The sequence below is a fragment of the Euprymna scolopes genome, chromosome 28 (assembly GCF_053919585.1).
Source record: "Euprymna scolopes isolate OS-2025 chromosome 28, ASM5391958v1, whole genome shotgun sequence".
Lineage (NCBI taxonomy): Eukaryota > Metazoa > Mollusca > Cephalopoda > Sepiida > Sepiolidae > Euprymna > Euprymna scolopes.
In genome coordinates, this window is record NC_136509.1 from 97864624 (window position 1) to 97879360 (window position 14737).

Here is a 14737-nt window from a genome sequence, read left to right on the forward strand (position 1 = left end):
AAAGTGCTCTATGCTGCACCTCCCCAGATGTGCCGACAGGGATTCATCTTTGGAAACGGCACTAAGCTTATTTGGGTTTAACCGGTTTCCTCCAAAGGAGGAAATTCCATGGGAGTACGAAATTTATAAGTGATTCCCAGTTGAATGTATATCCCCGTTAGGGAAGATGACGACATTAGGTTGTTTGCAACTCTTGCCGGGAGGTGTCGACGTCCTCCTACATACAACGCCTGGTCATCCGTCTGGTGCTGACCAGGCTCAACGTTGCTTAACTTCGGTGATCTAATGAAAACCGGTGTGTCAACGTGATTATGTTGTATCTTTCTTTAAACGTCTCTTACTCTTATATACGGAGAGGATTGCACTGGGAAATGTTCTTCAGTATTGAACTTCTTGATCTATTCTGAAACGCGAGAGTTACGAGGCTGCTGAAAGTAATCACAAGACCATTTTTCTACTCTGCTTCGATTCATTAGTTGAGGTCGTGAAATACTGTTGTAACACTCGGCAATGCTTTTAAATAACTTTAACCACAAAAACTTATCCACATAGGTTGATGAGTATAATTGGTTTTGCCTTTGGTAGCATTTATTTGTTTCATATTTGTTTTGTTTTTTTACCACTTTACCGTTTTGTGGTCTCAGCTACTTAATGACTTGTTTTCTATCAAGTTTAGAAAGTATTTGGCCATGTCTTATAATAATGGAAGATTCTTCTTTATTCTATATACTACATTTTCACCCGTGAACGATCAAGCAACAAAATGAAGTCTTTCTACATACATACGCGGTTCTTTATCGTCTTATCTGACGCTGTTTCTCTTCGACACTTTTCATGAGTGGCCGTGTCGTCAAGCGGTTCTCGATCGCCTCGTCTGTTAGACTAGTAGTATTATTGTATAGATTAGACCTCTATATCGCTATTTTTTTTAGCCAATCTGAGAAATTGTCGATGGGCTGTCGCATAGCCTCCTTCTAGTCGGATGACTGGACAGTGTAGAATCAGGTGGTCTGTGTCCTAGGGGGCGGGTCCTTGCGCTTTGAGTAGATTGGGGAGTTTATTTGTCTCCATCCGTGTTTGTTTACTGCAGTCCTGCAATGTTTTGTTTTGTTCTGATCCGGTTTGTGGCTGTCCATTGTTTCCTACTATTTATAGAAAAACCTGGGAGGCGCAAAGTTAGGTCATCAATGATGTTCCCTACTTTAGGGAGTAGTGTTTCTTTATTCCTCTTTCTGTGTCTCAACTGGGTCGAATTTTTTTTATTTTTTGAGTTCTAGAAGAACTTTCGGGGCTTGAATCTGGGAGGGGGGTATCTGGGGCATCTTTTAAAACTTGTTGGGTTGGTAAGTTCTTGGTGTCCTCCTCGACGTTTTGAATCCATTTTTGAGTTACCTCTTCCTTCCTTATGTTGGGGTACTGTGATTGAGCTTGCTATTGGTAGTCATTGTGTCCGGGGTTGATTTCAAGCATCCTGAAGTAATGCGCATGTTTCTCGAAGTTTTTTTGTCAATTGATCTGGTGTATTCTGCAGCACTGTTCAACTAAGACCAATAAACTTCTTGTGTACGAACGGCACAAAGAATTGTTAAAAGTTGAACATCCCAAAAATATATTCCATTATTCACAATATTTCATGGAATTCATAAATCCATAATCACATTAGATCACCGAAGTTAAGAAAAGTTAAAACATGCCAGTACCAAATCAGTGAATATTTGAGAATACCAGGCGCTGTATGTAGGCGAACATCGAAACCTTCCTGCAAGAACAGCAAAAAAACAAATGTCGTTATATCACCTGACTTTTTTCAAGTTAATTTTCCAACCTGCCTAGGGTGAGTGAAAAACTTGGTACGAGGGGGGGGGGTATTTGTTTACAATATAAACATCTTTGTTTAATATTATTTGTGTACGTCACAGTTTAATAATTGATCCGTGTAAATATTGTTGTGGCGTGGTTCGAACACGTGATTACGGTTCACATATAAGAGGTGTCTTAAATAAGTTTCTATACTTTTTTATACAGGCATTTAAATTGTCGTAGACTCTTGAAAATTCAATATGTTATTGCTATAAATCTTATGAGATGTCTGACCCTTTTTTATGATTTCAGGTTCAAATGAACATCTACAGCAGGAATTGGAATACACCCTACTAAAGCCTGCTGGTCACATCTAATGAATTTCAAAAATGCAATCTGGACGTGAGGACAATTAAGAAGAACGATATGCAATAAAATTCTGTTTTAAACTTGAAAAAATGCCACAAAAACGTATGGAATGCTTCAGACTACGTTTGGACCATCTTGCAGTTTTGAGTGGCATAAGAGATTCAAGGATTCTGTGAGGGATGAATAGGTGTTTTGGAGGAGTAAGGTAGTTAGAACACCAGTTCGGATCGGCCAAATAAAGAATTTAATGGATAAGTATCGTCGTGTGTCTATAGAGACAATAAGTGTACAGTTTGATGTCAGTGTGGGAACTGTGAACACATTTATTTGCGAGGAACTAAAGATGCGGAAGATTTACAAGAACTTTGTCCCAAGGGTGTTCGATCCTTGTCACAGACTATTTGACCACCAAGATGAGCACCAAGACAGTTCCTCACCCTCCCTATACTCCAGACCTTGCTCCCTATGAATTTTGGTTATTCCCTGAGGAAAACCAAGGAAAACCTTAGAGGTTGTTGTTATGAGACAATTAAGGAGATGAAAGAGGCTGCGACGAGGGTCATTAACATGCTGGCACAAGAAGATCTCCATGGTGCCTTCCAGAAGTTGTGTGAGCGGTACAGCAAGTGCATTTCAGCCGGAAAAGATAACTTCGAAGGGGACTAGAGTTACACGTGGATACTACCAACAAATGTCCCATACGAAAAAATTCTGTAAACTTATTAAAGACACCTCGTATTTCAGGAGGGCGAAAATGTTTAAAGTTAATTGAAGCTGTGAATTAGGATGTAGACATTTAGCGGTTTAATTGTCAAATCACTTACCAGCTGTTGCTATCCGACACGGCCTTCTATTGTTGTACCTAACAGAATTATGTTTTTATATAGGTTAACTAGCTGGCCGCCCGGCGTTACCCGGTCGTAAAATACGTCTGAATATGATATTTTAATTTATGCAGATTTCGCATTAATTATTATAGTCACTGTTATGCGGATTGTACCTAATATATAGCAGTGATTTCAAAAATTAAAAAGAAAATATTACTTGGGTGCCATCAGCTAGAATCAAAATGAAAGCATATAAGGCTCCAGCTTCAGCCATTATCGTTAGATAGATACGAAATAGTTAAAAATAAACTGATGCTCACATATTGTTGTGCCTGTATCAATAACAACACGAACGCAGAAAGTAAAGGCAAAACAAATATATTAAGACGAAAATATAATACATATTTACAAAGGTGCAGTTGTACTGCAGTTGGTAGATTGTCCGGTAGAGGGCGTGTTAAAGTCTTTCATGGAGCAACCGGCACATGCGTCTTGCCTATCCAGCGTTCGAACACAGCTCTCCGGTCTTGCTGACTTGATACCTTTATCTATATCTTGTTCACCCACGTATGCTAATTAGTGGGCGTTTCCATAACACATATAAATGTACATATTTGTTCATGTGTACAAATAACACGTTGAGTCAACTTACGTCTGACAAATTCCATTTTTTTTTCAATTTTGACAGCTTAGCAGCTATTTTTACCGACTAAAATCCATAAAAGAACAGTCCACAAAAAATGCAATAATTTGATATGCCTCGCGCTGCTCTGTGACCTTGCGTCTCGGAAGAGATGCACTTTGGAAAAAACGCAGATAGACTGACACGAATTTTTATTGTTGTGAGTAACGGAAGTATGTTTTATGTCGAACCATTTATATACGTTTATGATGGGGCATAGCTGAAACGCATAATTATAGTTCATGTATATTAATAGCCAACTCGTCGGTTGTCTCTACCCGATACGCAATTCTATTATCGCACCTATCGGAATAAATCGATTCTATAGTTTATATCTGCGTAGTGTTTGCCACTCGACGACACAACAAATGTAAAACATAATAACATAAAACAAATGTGTATTCCAGATTTTTCCCAGATAAAAATGGCTAAACTTTTCTTTCTTTTTTTTTATTTTGTTTTCCAGCGTGTAATATTTCATCCTTCTCAACATTAAATTTACGAAGATAATTACATTCCGACATAAGCAGAAGATTGATGTATTTTTGAATGAATTTTTTTCTTATAAGAATGTATAATAATTCCGCCACCATCAGCGAACATCTTTATATTATATATATATATATATATATATATATATATATATATGTGTGTGTGTGTGTGTGTGTGTGTGTGTGTGTGTGTGTGTGTATTGTTTTAACAAAATCAAGACATCAAGTAATAGATTGATAACAACAAATAGTGTATTTCATCGTTAGTTACAATTGTTTCAAGACTATTCGGACAAATTCAAACCTTATATAATTGTAACTAACGATGAAATACACTATTTGTTGCTATCAATCTATTCCTTGATGTCTTGATTTTGTTAAAACAATATATGAATGCTCAATTATGAAATAAGGTCAAAAGATACAACATAACCAACATCCTTGCATCTTTTGACTCGTATAAACCAGCATGTTCCATCGAAGATCAGACAAGGGGGGATGGGGTCTGGTAGTCTCCCTCCTTCTGCAGCCTTGGACTCTGCTATTGGCCCGCATTTGGCTGACAACCCGTGCTGTGCCGATAGATATAAAATTGTTTGGTTCGAGGTGCTACATAGAGCGGACTCCAGAAATCATTTAAAGATTTTGGAGTCTGTCTCTATTGCGGTGCGGAAAGCTTCTTTGTGCCGGCAGAAAGAAACATCTAACGCATTGTTTCTCTTTGGGGAACTGTGAATCTTTTCTTACGTTTTTTTTTGTTTGTTTGTTTTGGGGTTTTTTCTTCCCCCTCGTTGTGCCATTATTTTAATCGTTTTTTAAACGTTAATAAACTTTATTTTAGTGTTCCCGTAATTTTTGGCACATTCAATAGTTCCCCATCAGAACTCTTTATTTTCGACATAGTATTATTTTTATGCTATCGATTTTCTCCTGATGAGATGATAGCTGAAAGAGCTCTCGAGAGACTTCCGCCCATTATATTCAAAACTTTATTTAAATTCTGTACCTCTAAACATTTATATATATATATATATATATATATATATATATATATATATATATATATATATATATATATATATATATATATATATAAACGGATAAAAAAGTTTTCGACATGTCTGAATATTTTATACACCAAATTTCAAATCTGTAGATAAAAATTCGTTGAGTAGATAGGCTGAGAAGTTTCTCCACACACATTCTCACACACACACACACACACACACACATATATATATATATATATATATATATATATATATATATATATAAAGTGAGAATGTGTGTGAAGAAACTTCTCAACCTATCTACTCAACGAATTTTTATCTACAGATTTGAAATTTGATGTATAAAATATTCAGACATGTCGAAAACTTTTTTATCGGTTTTTATCCGGTAAAAAGGGCTGCTAAGGGGTCAAAATTGAAAAATTGGTATTGGGGGAGTCATTGGATTTTTATCTATTTCTCAACTGTTTCACGTGGTTTTTAAATACCATTTAAAGTCGTGTCTAGCTGATTTAATGGTTATCGTACTTGGCTCACTCTGTTTAAGTTCTGGTTTCGATCTCAGCTCAAGTATATATATTTTTTTTCTTACAAAAAAGTGAACTGTTGAGAAAAAACCTAAGAATCGCATGCATATGTCTTAATTTCTTTTCGTCCTTTTTTATTTAATTTTTTAAAATAATTTTCGTTGTGTTTAATACATCTTCTAGTATATCTATAAAAGTAAGAATGAGTGTTTGTGTGAGGACGCTTCTCAACTTATATACTCAACGAATTTTTTATCTACAGATTTGATTTCATCCGGAGAAAAGGGATACTAAAAGGTTAAAATCGGATTTTTATCTGTTTGTTCAGTTTCACGAATGTGCATGCGCAAATCGTTCACATTATGTTTAGAATAACGTTTGAAAGCGAGTTTTAAAGAACGTGGTAAGCTAGCCTAATGGTTATCGTACGTAACTCGCTGTCTTTGGTGTTGAATATCAAATTAAACAGCGATTCCAAGTCAGAGGTGATGACGACGTAAGGTGCTTGCAGTTCTTGCACGTTTATATCGACGTCTTCCTACATACTGTGCTTGGTATTCCCAAACGGTAACCTTTTTTGAACTTATCAGGCTCAACTTTGCTTCACATCGAAAATTGGTGTGCCAATGTGACTGCCGTATAGACAAGCAAAACCTGACCAATTCCGCATAACTTTTTCTGCTTAACTTTGACTATATATAAGTATGACCACACTCAAATATGTGTGCTTTAGTATCTCACTTATTCGTCGGTCTTTTTTTCAAAAATTATGGCTATTTGATCTGATAAGTCACGTTATAAATGTGTCTCGGCCTGTAAATCTCCGTTCAGTTTTTAATGTTGAACTATTCCTTTTTCATTCTTAAGTTATCAGACTGTGAATCTAATTCGTATAAAAGAGTTATGTAGTTTGCTTCAAACATTGCGTACATTGCATAAAATATAACAATAGAAAACTGGGACAATGCATGATAGAGAAAAATCTACTTTTATATGAAGTCACTTTTTGCGTGTGTGTGTGTGTGTGTGTATGTGTGTGTGTGTGTGTGCGTGCGTGTGCGTGTGTGTGTGTGTGTGTGTGTGTGCGAGAGTTCTTTTCTCATAGTTTCGGAAACGACTGAGACTATCTTTTGCAAATTTCACCCGAAGCTAATTTGTATGTCTGGCAGTGTTCTTAGACAGATTTCGTACAGAAATTCATCCGATAAATATCGAAAATCGAAAAAGTCCGATTTTAAAAATAGCTTTTTTCTCTTATGGATAAACAAGAATACATTTACAGGGGAATATTTTACGTTACACCGGCTGAGAAGGATAATAAAAATTTCAGCAAATCATTTCTTCTTTAAAAAGAAAAAGAGATTTATTCTAATCTGGAGATATAACTTAGTGGTAGAGCATTCGACTTCAGATCGAATGATCTCTTCTTCAAGCCCGGGTGTACCTCACCATTTTATTTTAATCTTTTCTTGTTAATGAGTTAAATTTGCGATAAAAGAAGAGGTACCATTTAAAAGCACCGCAAATCATTTCTTTGCTTTCATATTTTAAAACTAAACATTAATCAGAAGTGATTTTTCATCGTCAAGCTCAAATATCAGCTGACGTGATATTATAAACAAACATAGACGGAATTTGATGAACGACATTATCATTATTTATTTATTTATTTGTTTATTTATTTGTTTTATTTTATTTTTTATTTATTTATTTTATCTTTTTTTTTTTTTTTTTGCGAATTTGTCCACTGGGCAAATTGTCCCTCGTAATATATAATATTCAATAGAGGGTTGATTCTATAATAATGCATACGCAATCTGCATAAATTAAAATATCATTTTTAAACGTATTGCATGACCGGGCAACACCGGGCAGACATCTAGTACTATGTACATTAGAGACGTTTAAAAAAAATACCTCCTATTTAGTTTGCCCGAATGAATTAGAAAAGGTTGCAAATTGTATTGTTGTGATGACTGAATTTATGCATTCATGATCTGAAAGTTTCATTTCTCTGTTGCAGATATTGACGGTGTGAGATTCTGTGTCGTTGAATTCCTGAACAAAGTACATTGAGGATAGCGGTGATTTTGTAGAAAAATAAATTCAGGAACATAAAAAGTCACTCGTTGTAATGGTACCTCTCCTGCCTTCGTAGTCCCTTAACTTTTTGAGTTAAAAAAGGGAGAATTTACATTCGTGGAATAAAACGCGTTCCGGGCGCCCATGCACAGCCATCGTTCATTGCTGGTAAAATTGCATTGATAATGGTGGTGACTATATAGAAAAATAAGTTTTGAAGAACAAAAGGCTGCTCGTTTTAATGGTACCATTCACATCTTCGTAGCTCTTTAATTTTGGGAGTTAAAAATAGAAGGCTTTACTTTTGGAATGACCCTAAATAATAATAATAAGAAGAAGAAGAAGAAGAAGAAGAAGAAGAAGAATATTGATGCCTCCATTCAATCTCGAAAGACAAAAGATACCCCTGTAGGGGCAGCTGTGCGTGTAAATGTGAGGCAAGAGTTGCGTAATAAACAACCACACCACTCTTTAATCGGCACTGTTTGTGTCCAGTGGCAAGAAGAAGTCCAGGACGACTGGAAACAATACCGAGATATGCGGAGAGCGCGTACAACACTTAGAAGTTTCAAATGGTCACCCATTTAGTATTGACTAGGCACCGCCAAAACTGGGGGGGGGGGGCAGGTAAGTACCTTTTGACGGACCGTTTTTTTAAAAATCTACCAAAAATCAGGTAATTATTCAATCAATACGAAATTTTCAGCGATTATTAAGAGAAGAATGAACTTTATAACATTGTACTTATTTTTCATAAACAATATTTATATTTTTTTTTTTGCTTACAACCCCCCCCCCCTTGTTTTGAGGGGGTTCCAAATACGCTTAAAATAATTATCTGAAACTGAACAAAACATATTGTGTTGTCAGGGACAGGATTATAGATTAAAAAAAAACTTGTTTGCATACCTTATTTTGACGTCTGAATATCAGAACTTCGATTGTTTTTAATTATCCCGCTTTTGAGTTTTGAAGTGTGAAATTCGGTGAATATGTTAAGCAAAATAATTAATTTAAGTTAAGCAAAACAAAACAAAAAATGTTTAATATTTATACGAAAAAAGCCATTTTAAAATCTTTGATAAATAAATTAACAATTTTTTTAGCGAGACGAATAATGCATGACCATTATTAAACAGGGTATGCTTTGAAGAATCGATACAAAAAAAATCGATAAATATTGTGCCCTTTGTGTTAAAAATATCATCATTTTTTCGATCTCGTTTGAAAATGTTTGCCGCCTTTCGACTACAATGGACCAAACGCGCTGAAATAATTTTTTTATTCTGCTTTAAATTGCCCCCCCCCATTTTGGGAAGCCTGGCCCCCACACACATACACATTAAAAACCAAACTCATACAAAAGGTCACCCATCTGGTACTGGCCAGCCTCAGCGTTAATAATACATTGAAATTTTCGTCACTGAAAAATAAGTGTTTTTGGCTTGTTTGGTCTTCCGTAGTTTGCTTTTTATCAAGTACAAATGTAAACACTGTAATCAAATCGACGCGAAGTAATTGGTTGCCTATAGGAATAAGTGGAATTATTTTAAATCCAGGTACTTATATTATAATATTTTTGCATATTCTCATAGAAAATCATCCTAAATCTTAGACAACAAATAAATAAATTAATTAGTTCAAAAACCTTTTTTTTTTTTTAAATATTTATTTACGTTTTTTGTGCAAGACAAAAAATGTCAATTGTTAACTTTTGGGGAAAATTTAACATTTAAAATTTAATTACAAATAGTAGAAAAAGTTTTACATTATTCTGTTTTCTATATAATAAAATTCAAGGTTTTATCTTTCTGGAAAAAAAAAAAGTTACTCAGAAATAACGGATTTTAATAAATGTAATTTCGTTTAAAAAAACAATAACAACTTGATTTTTCGGCCATTTTTGGTGGTGTCTAGTTATTGACCATTTAATTATAATAATAATAAGAAGAAGAAGAAGAAGAAGAAGAAGAAGAAGAAGAAGAAGAAGAAGAAAATAGTAACAAGAACAACAGCTACAACTACATCCACTAAAACAACGACAAAGGAAAATTATATGAACCCAAACGACCTGAATCTGCCAGAAACTCCATAAACTGGCCCACTGAGGAGGAAACGCGGTGGTAGGGATATAGCTGAAGAGACCAAGAAGAGAGAGCAGCAACCTGACCACCATGAGAACAGTGTGGGTACTGTGATCTTGGGAGGGGCGGTGTTATTGTCACCCAAACTCCAGACGACCAGCATTTATTAACAGCGAGAAACCTTTCATGCGTGTTGCTATGTCCCGAGAACCGAGTTTATTTTGTTGTTGTCTCTTACTTTTGTTGGTATCAAAGAAGACATATCAACACTGAAACATTAAAGATTAATGTGATATGGACCAGATCTATAGTGCTAATCTGGGGGTGAAGTTGGGTCGCAAAATACTTCTTTACTTTGCATTTAAATTTCTTGTTGAATGAAACAAATGCTGCAAGCTACACCTTACATTCGTTATAATGGTGGGTTCTCTCTACCATGCTAGAAAGCTACTTACGCCTGAAAGTATCTTGTACCTCTATAAGGCCACCATTCGCCCATGTATGGAGTAGTGTTGTCATATTGGGGTTGCCGCATCTGCTACTAACCTCTCACTCCAGGATAGAGTTCAAAAGAGAGTCGCCAACCATGATAGGTCCTGAACTGTCATCTAAGCTTCAGCCTCTGTCCTATCGACGAAATGTTGCATCCCTCTGCTTGTTCTACAAGTATTTTAAGTGTGAATGCTCTGATGAACTACAAGCACTTGTACCCCCTCGACATAAATACACCCGCCAAACCCGACAAGCAGCTAAATCCCACCCCTACACAGTAGAGATCCCTAGGTGTAAGAAAGCCTTCTATTCCAATAGTTTATCCTCCAGAACTGCTAGACTTTGGAACTCCTTTCCAGTATTCTGCTTTCCTAACTGTACTGACATGCAGAAGTTCAAATGTAATGTGAACAGACATCTTGCTACTCATCTCCCTTCATAATATCCCTGCAACCTATGTCCCCGATAGTAGTCCCCTACTTCAAAGTGGCACTGTGTCTTGTTTGGGGTGAAAATGGAAAAAAAACATAATAATCATCATTTAATTAATTGATGTAAAATCAAATCAAATAGAGAGTGAATGATTTATCCATATTCGTCACATTTGATCGTCCAGTAGGTGAAAAATTAAAAAATAAAAGGGACGAAACGAAAGAGAACGAGAAAGACTACACCGCCTCAGTTGTACGTCTGGCGTCATTTCCTCTTAATTATTATTTCTATTCTCACGATTCTAAGTGTGATCTGTAACATTTTTGTGTCCCTTTGTCTGAAACATTTCCTGTTTACATAATTACATGTGTTACGCGCACGTTACATTCACACTTATGAGCGATCAACAAGCCAAGTAAAAACCCTAACCCTAACTTTATACATGTACGTGTTTATAAGTGCTGGTCTTTATCGCCTTGTCTGGAGCTATTTTACGTGGTCTCTTTTCTTCTTTGGCTGTGATTGTTTCGTCTTTTTTGTTGAACTCGCTGGAGACAATGCATGAAGCCACTTAATGTAAGGAGCTAAAAGGTATGTTACTTTAAGGTCAAAAACTTGCCAGCGATAAGTGTTAAATGGAATATAATTTGACTTAGAAAACATCGCTTATGGAATGTGAGGACTAAAAGACAAGGAAAGCAAGAGTTATGCAGCTACCGAAATTAAACCTTTTAACTGGACGAATAAAACTTCTCATACGTGAACAACACGGGGAAGTCATTTGCTGAGTTTATTCAAGGTTTTGCTAGAAAGAATAAATTTAGGAGCAACTAATTGTTATCCTATCTAGTTATTTACTTCAACTTGCTAACTTACTTACGTAAGAAATAAATGACGCAGACGGACAGAGAATCGAGGCTATAATCTGCTTAGATTATTTCTACAGCATTTGTGTCCGTTTGTTTAATTTTTCACTGAGATACTGATTTGACAGCCTTTGTTTCTCTCGTTCGGAAACATTACTACTGTCATATCCACATATCGTTCAAGTATGATTTGTCTGGCGCATTTGACCTGTTGCCCTTTGCTTCAAATCACGTAACGTCGTGGCAACAGTATTCCATTTTAGGACGTATCTGCTTTTTGTACAAGTACAGAATTCCGTCGGAAGCGATATAACTTCTTCAGGTGTATCTTGTCGAGCTTGGGAATCTTTCTGCCGAACTCAGAAATTTTTCTGTCGAATTCAGCGATCTGCAGAGAATTTAGAATGGAAGCCGTTATTTAATCCATGAGAGTGACGTGCTCTTGTTCCGTAATTCATGATTGGGTAGAAATCCCAAGTAATTGGCAAATGCATTTTGAGTGACCACCGCATGTAGAATTGAACCTTCAACATCTAGAAGAGTGTAACTTACAACTGAATGTAACCAAGTACTTTACCCATTACGCGACGGACAATTCTAGTAAGAATTTTAAGACTACTAACATTCATACTAAACTTGTCCGCAAGGAACGAGAGCATGCTACTTTATGGACTAAATAAATTGAAATTCCGGGCAAATTTCTGAGTTCGACAGAATGATTCTCGAGTTCGACAAGATAATACCTGAAGAAGAGTCATCATCAAGTAGTGTCCTGTTTGGCACATTGTTGCTCATCATTTTTGATGTTGCCCAGGTATTCAAATTGTCAACGCATGTTTCTCGCTGTAGTAGAGTAGTTTGATGGCGATCACGTGCCATCTGTCTATTATGGTAATCTTTATCAAGCGAGGCGTTCTGATTCAGAATCATACTCACGCTGTTTCTCGAATAAAGAGTCTGATGTATTGCCATAGTTTTCTTTGCAGTTGTACAGCAGTGTCCTAGCAGTGCCCATACTGGGCGATTGTCCTGACCACTGTACCCAGAGGTAAGTTCTACTCAGCACAACGAAATACGAAACAATGAACAGAATTATTTGTTTCCTTCCGTGTTACATCAGTTACCTGTTGTCCATGACCTCACGTTACCCTGATCAGGAGGCTAAGCGGATTCTCGACTATGCCCAAGGGTATCCCACAGACTAGCGGAGGGAAAATAGTAAAAAGTTACAAAAAACATGTCGAAATTACCTCAAATCTATAAAAGATGTGTTCGAAATAATGACTTGATCATTTAACCTTCTAATCTCTGATTTAATTAGTATGGGATGAATTAAATTCGAAAAGAATACTTTATAATAGAAGCTAGCTTTTTCAATGCATGTAGAATTATGGATGGGGTCTCTAATTTTCTTTTTCTCTTCAAAACGTTTCTATAAAGAATATAAAGAATTACAAAACTGTGTAATGCAATAAAGATTCTGATGATTTATTGCCTGGATAAAGCATTTGCCGTGTAGCTTACTTGCCTTATATATATGTTCATTCTACTAAGTATCATTTGGATTCTTCGAATTACTGTTATTATCTTGCGTGTTATTTTCACAACGTTTCAGTCGATGATACCTCCGACCTTCTTCAAGTGGATCATGTTAAAGTTGGGATCAGTTGTAACTTACAGACTACCGGAAAGTACGGGTTACATTAAAGTACAACTGCGGATTACTTAGGACTGATCGAACGAGAACATGCTACCCCCGTGGATTAAATAAACTGTTCTGTTCGTGCAGATTTCAGAGTTCGACAGAAAGACAAGATACATCCGAATCAACAAGATACACCCGAATCAACAAGATACACCCGAATCAACAAGATACACCCGAATCAACAAGATACACTCGAATCGTTGCGAAAATACACTCAACATGAGCACAAAACTCCAAAGAATCCAAATAATACGAACAAATGTAAATGCATAAAATAATCTATGCTAATGTATTGAGCACAATATGCGACAAAATCCCGTTGACACACTGGTTCCCGCCAGATCACCAAAGTTAAGCAACGATGAGTATGGCCAGTACCAGATTGGTGACTATTTGGGAAGGGTAGGCGTTGGTTATACCGCGCCGAGTCATAAGAAATTTCCAGCTTAGTATCTCGAGGCGCATTAATTCGCTGTGAAAGATGCACCCTTAATCTTAGTTAAGACAGGCATCTAGGAGAAGGTAACTCTGATGCCGTTGGATGGCCATGGGGTAGTATGAATCTCTAGCAGATCAATGATTTTATGTTATTCGACTGCAGTTATGCGGATAATCTAAGGACAACGGATAGGTGTAAACAGGGAGTCAGATGCTACTGAGCTGGAGAAGGTAATCGCCACCTACCCCGTGTATTCTGCCAAGTTTAAAATCATGTGATGACTTCAGAGGAAACGGACCAACAATGGACCGAAACCTATGGAGAGGCACTAATCATGATTTCACCTACGGCATGAACATGCCATGATATAAAAAGAAAATATTGAGCACTGTTGACGGAAATACTTGGAAATGTATGCACACAGTTTTTCGTATAAACTCATAATACTATATGTGCGTATACATGCAGTATCACACACACATACACACACACGCACACACACGCACACACACACACACACGCATATATATATATATATGGGGGTGTATATATATATATATATATATACTTATTATATCTACAAAATCTAGTGTTTCGTGCTTACGCAATCATCAGTGCAGGAAAGATGATAATTGTTAGTCGGGAGATTCGAATCAATCATCTCGAAGGCTTGCATATTAGCTCCAGGCCACCTGCAATTAACACATGGATGGAAAGAAATTAAGTACCTATAAATGCCATGTCTGCGGGCATTCACAGTAAATAGTGAAAGAGAGTATTCAACGAGACTGGAATGTCGCATTAGCGCTAAATTTTACCGTTGTTTTTGTGTGTTTGTTTGTTTTTTTTCTTAATTTCCTTATCAAGGCCCAAGGGCCACTCGAGTATTCGATAATAAAAGTTATTGGGCTGAGTAAGACTAAGCTTTTAC